Source organism: Arachis stenosperma, chromosome 9 (assembly GCF_014773155.1).
Source record: "Arachis stenosperma cultivar V10309 chromosome 9, arast.V10309.gnm1.PFL2, whole genome shotgun sequence".
Classification (NCBI taxonomy): Eukaryota; Viridiplantae; Streptophyta; class Magnoliopsida; order Fabales; family Fabaceae; genus Arachis; species Arachis stenosperma.
This window is the reverse complement of record NC_080385.1, coordinates 38549022-38555356: the sequence shown is the minus strand read 5'-3', so window position 1 is coordinate 38555356 and position 6335 is coordinate 38549022.

Sequence of the window (6335 nt, the reverse complement as noted above, 5' to 3'; positions counted from 1 at the left end):
ATCTTGAAAAATTTGATCCAAAATCTTATGAAGGAATGTTTGTTGGATACTCTACCACTAGCAAAGCATTTAGGGTTTACCTCAAAGAACATAGAACAATTGAGGAACACATACATGTGTCTTTTTGTGATTCTAACTCTATTCCAAGTGTTGTGTTAGATGATGATGCAGGTAGTGAAACTGATGTGAACCATCAAGCCAATCAAGAAAATTCCAAATCTGTCCCAACTGTTGAATCTGTCTATCTAGAAACTTCTCTTCAGAATGGAGGAGACATTTCTGTTTTGTCTCCTGAACAAGCCAGAGAATCCAGAACAGAGCTTCCAACTGAAATTAGTCAAAGCAAAACCATTCCTCAAAGGCTATGTGAATGAAAATTTTTGAAGGGTTATCCTCATGAATTCATGATTGGTGATCCTTCACAAGGCATAACCACTAGATCCTCAAGCAAAAAGCAAGTGGAACCAAGCAAAGTTGCTTTTTTATCCCAATTAGAACCTCTCAATGTGAAGCAAGCTCTTGAAGACCCCTCATGGGTTAAAGCCATGGAGAAAGAGCGAGCACAATTTGAAAAGAATGAGGTTTGGATTCTTGTACCAAACCCAATTGGTAAAAAGGTAACTGGTACAAAATGGATTTTCAAAAATAAATTGGATGTAAATGCTAGTGTTGTTCGTAACAAGGCTAGACTAGTAGCCCAAGGTTACGATCAAGAAGAAGGTATTGATTTTGATGAGTCATTTGCTCCGGTAGCAAGAATGGAAGTAATTAGGTTATTTCTGGCCTATGCTGCCCACAAGGGTTTCAAAATGTTTCAAATAGATGTCAAATGTGCTTTTCTTAATGGTTTTATAAATAGGAAAGTATTTGTGGCACAACCCCTCAGTTTTGAAAGCAAAGATTTTTCAAATCATGTTTTTAAACTTTCAAAGGCCCTTTATGGTCTTAGGCAAGCTCCTAGAGCTTGGTATGAAATGCTTAGTGCGTTCGTGTTGAAAAATAATTTTCAAAGGGATACCACCGACACTACTTTGTTTATAAAAGAATCTAATGATGATTTTTTACTTGTTCAAGTTTATGTGGATGACATTGTGTTTGGATCGGCCAATGAATCCTTGTGTTAAGAGTTTGGAAAACTAATGACTGGTGAGTTTGAAATGAGTTTGATGGGAGAATTAAGTTTATTTCTTGGTCTTCAAATCAAACAAACTCCTAGTAGTATTTTTATTCACCAAGGAAAATATGTCAAAGAGTTAATTAAGAAATTTGGCCTAGAAAACTCCAAACCAATGGGAACTTCTATGCATCCAAACACTAAACTTGACAAGGATGAAAAAGGCAAAGATGTGGATAAAAAAAAGTATAGAGGAATGATAGGATCTCTCATGTATCTTACATCTTCTAGGCCATATATTGTTCAAAGTGTGGGTGTGTGTTCTAGATTTCAATCTCACCCAAAGAATCCCATCTTTCGGCTGTCAAAAGAATCATTAGATATATTAAGGGCACATGTGATCTTGGCTTATGGTATCCTAAATCTAATGAGTTTTGTGCAGTAGGGTTTTGTGATGCAGATTATGCGGGAGACCGAGTGGATAGAAGAAGCACTTCCGGAATATGTTGCTTCCTTGGAAGTTCTCTTAACATGTGGTCAAGTAAGAAACAAGTCACGGTTGCTTTATCCACGGCTGAAGTTGAATATATCTCTACGGCTGCTTGTTGCTCTCAAATTTTATGGCTTAAAACTCAATTGGAGGATTATAAATTGAAAATCAATAGTATTCCTTTATTTTGTGACAATATGAGTGCAATAAATATTTCAAAAAATCCTGTATTGCACTCTAGAACTAAGCACATTGAAGTGAGATATCACTTTATTAGGAAACATGTGCAAAAGGGTACTATTGATATCCAATTTGTAAAATTTGAAGAGCAACTTGTTGACATCTTCACTAAACCTCTGTGTGAAGATAGATTTTGTTCATTGAAAAACAGTTTGGGGATGATGGATTTAAGTTCTGTTGTGTAAATAATGATTTTCTTGTTTCTGTTTGTTTTTGTCTCGTAGGCAGCAGGGAGACAAATCTGGGCAAGTGATGAAATCTTCAAAGGAAGAATTGTATAAAGCCCAAAAAATTTGTGGATTAAACATGGAGAACTGTGCCCTATTGCCCAGCATGCTGTAACCACGTTTTGGGCCTATGTAACACAAACTTTGTTCACATGATATGGGCTCATTATTTTTAAATCATAAAACTCTTTTAATTTTTTGAAATTAATTTTTCAACATACCATTACTTCATTCCATTTCAAGTCATGACAGTTTTAATATTTCATCATTCCCAATGACTTGTCTTTTCTGTTTTCATGGTTTTAAAAAAAATTCAAATTAATTTTTAAAAACCGTTTTCATTAATGATTTTTCTTTAAAAGAGAAGGTTTGTTCCTAGCATTAATGACAGTTCTTTTACTCCTAAAAGGCGGATCGTATCAGAGGGTAACTGTTTCTGACACCCTTGTTCTTTATGTTGTTTTGAACTCCATTCCCATATCTTTTGCTTACTTTATGATTCGTCATATGAAGGATTGTGTGAAAAGTGATAAAAAGAGTAACTTGCCATATGGTATGTTTTTGACTTGCTTGATTGAGCATTTTAATGTTGATTTGAGTAATGAGCCTGTTGAGAATAGAGTGTCCACAATCAAAGGAGGTAGTGTACCACAGCAAGCTAAAGGTAAAAATGTCAAAAGCACCAAGGCTTCGGCTATATTTGAAAGAAGAGGAATCTCATGCCTAGTTTGTTCCTTGCTGCTGCTGACTGATTTCTATCTTGATAACTCTGGATTTAGAACTCTAAAACTGTTTTCATTTGCTTGCACTTTATTGTGGACTGCATTACCTGCTCTGTTTTGCTTACAGGTGTCCCTCCTTGATGACAAAAGGGAGAGAAAAAGGCTTGAATTGAAACTGTTATGTTTCATTGATTTGTTGTCCTGTTTTGCTCTATTTTATACTTTGATCTGGCTCTATTTTGAGCACTTTGTGTTGATGGATTAATTTCAACTTGAGCTTTGATTGTCATTGATAAATTTATTTGCTCAAATGCATGTATGCTGACTGGACTATGGAATTTTATTCAGGTGTTTGAAAGCATTTTCTTGTGAAAATATGGCTCGGTCTTAAAGGATCCAAATTCTTGAAATTTTTATCTTTTGGAAATCTTTTGAAAATTGCACACAGCTTTTTGCTTTCTTGAATATTGTGTTAATCAGACACACATTAAGGGGGAGCACATTGAACAAAAGAAAGGGGGGAGAAATTTGCAAATCTTCAAAGGAAAGTTTTCTACCCTAACTCTTTCAATTCAGTTTTAATAATGTTTGTCATCAAGGAGGAGATTGTTGAGTTTGGAAAACTTATATCTAATTAAAATGATGACCAAATATTATTAAAATATTAATTAAATTATTTGCTTCCAATAGTTTGTTTGATATGTTTGTTCAAGTGCGCAGGAAGAAAAATAAAATTGTTCCTTGGCCCAAGTGATAAAAGCCTAACTTGGTTACTAAACATATTTAGTCCAATAATAATTGATCATTTCAAGTGGTTGAATATTAAAAGAAAAAGAGGATCCAAAGAGACCCATATCACAAGCCCACTAACCAATATTGAATGGTCAAAAGAAGGAACCCAAACGTTCTCAAAGCAAGCCACGGTTACCTACTACATGGTGGAATAGAATTCAAAATTCAAATTGATTAATTGTATGCATAGGTAACCGAAACTCAAAATTAAATTGGGTTTAATATTGCATTAAAAGCTTTGTCTCTTCTCTCTCTCCTCTCTCTTGCTTGAGTCACATCACTCATTCAAATAAGAAGAAAAAAGAAAAATAGTGGCTAAACAATTAAAAGGAAGAAAATCAAATTGGCCCAAAACCTTAGAAACCCATTCGATGATCACAAAAATGGATTCGATTTGCAAAAGTCTTCATGTCTTGGTAATTGGAACTAGGAATTAAATTGAGTTTAATTTCCTTCAAAACTTCCACCAAAAGCTTCACCGTTCTCTCTCTTCTCTCTCCCCTCTCTTGTCTTTCGGTTACATCCATCAGAGGAAGAAGAAGATAAAAGTTATCAGAAGAAAAAGTAAAGTAACAGAGAAGCCTATGGAAGAAAGGATATGAAGAAGGAAGATCTGAAGTAAGACAGGGCAAAATCTTTGCCATTGAAGGAAAGATCTTTGAAGATGGCTTCAAGATCTTGATACCCAGAAAAGAAAGGATCTGCCTTGGTCAAAGAAGATCTCAGTTGCAAGAGTTCATTTTCATTTTTGTTTATCAGAGAAGGAAGCTAGCCTCCGAAGCTACGGATAGGAATAAGCAAAAATGGAAGAAAAGAAGCACTCCTAGGTCAGAGATTCATCAAGTGTTAGAGTTCTTTCTTGGAGCCAAAGTCAAGATCAAGGGCTCATATTGAAGAAACTTGATGAAAATGGTTGAAAGAGGTACAAGCATGTTGGTTTTTGGTTTTCCCTCTCTCTTCTCTCTGTCCGAACCGCTGCTGTTTTTTGGTTGGAGAAGAAATTGCTTGGTTGAACCAGTTTCAACCTTGGAAGCTTCCCCTTCTATATTAAGGGTGAACGGCCAAGGATTGAGATCAAGGAGAGAAAGTGTAAAGCATAAAGTTCTTATAGCTACCCAAGCTTCCTGAGTTCTTCTCCTTTAAAGATGTTCATTTTGTTTTCTTTTTCTTAGTATTGTCTGTCTGAGTCTCATGGTAAGAGGCAAACATGGTGAGGTTTGTAAGAAAAATCCAGTGAGAGAAAAAAGCGAGTGAGCAATATTAGAGAAAAAGCCATAGATGTCTCAGAGTTTCTTTGTACATTTGTATGTTGTGTTTCATGATCTTGTGAGGATTTCCTTGCAAGTTGGGTTAGCACTTTGTAGTTGAAAGTTTGGTAGAAGTCCAAGTCAAGTTCAAATTTGGGGATAGAATCTGGATTTGTCCCAGATAGAATTGGATAGATCCTAGGAAAGAATTGGTGTTTGTAATATGATGATTATAGTGAAATTCCGTCACTGTTCTGATGGAGACTGGATGTAGAATGCATTGCACTTAGCAGCTGAACCAGGATACATTTGGGTGTGATTCTCTCTTTCTCTTCTACTCCTATTCTGTTTCTGTCGCGTTGGAGACAAAAATGAAAAATATCTCCTAACTCGTTACGAGACAAAAAGAAAAGGTCTCTTGACTTGTTATGAGACAAAAGCAGAAATATTTTCTGAAATTTCTTTAAAAAAGCAGAAATTAATATTCAGCAAAAGGGACTAAGATTCAACCCCCTTCTCTTAACCACTGATTACCATCAAATACTATTCTTTTTTGTACGCATACGAATATTTCTTTATTATAAAATTAACTAAATTATATATTTCAAAAAATTTTAAAATATTATTAACAATTAATTTGTCATGTTTTATTCTTATCATTTTAAATAAAATTTCAGTTTTACTCATAGAATTATTTGTTTATTATTAATATTTGGTCAATTTTCTTTTACTAATTTTACCACTACATAAATCATATCATCAACATCATCTTCCTGTCTTCACTCCTTTAGTGTCACCTATAGCCATAGTATCATTTTAATAAAAAATGCTATTTGTACAACAAAATTTAGCCTTTGGTAAGCTTTTAATATTATTTAATTATTTTTTAATTAAAACATATTCCTATTTTTTAGATACACATTTATAATTAAAATTAATTTAAATTTTAAAAACTAAAATTTCTCTAACTTCCTACCCAATTCATAGTTAGTTATTGTTTCCTTCTTTTACGTTTATTCTCTCTCTATAACACGATTTTCTTCTTTTTTTTTTATTTGTCTATATCGTTCTCCGCTTCTTTCTTATAGTGGTCGTAATTTCTTTTTTAATTGTAACTCATCTAAACTTATTAACTTATACAGAAAATATTTTTGAAACACATCCAAAATCATAAATCTAAAATTTAAATTTAAACATTAAAAAATAATTGTAACACATCTAAAATTATAAAGTGATACACAAAATATTTGTAAAACACATTCAAAATCATAAATAAAAAATTTAAACTCTTGTAGTAGTCGTAATTGCAGATATAACAGTGTTGACAATTTGAGGATTGTGGTTCTTTAAGTTGTTCTTCTACCTAAACCATTCTCCAATGCAAATGAGGATGTTTTACATGGCATGCAAAATCAATGTGATTGAATAACTAAACAGATACATACGGTTAACTATGAATCACTTTCTCTTAAACACATCCAAAATACCCGAGGTCCACTTCCG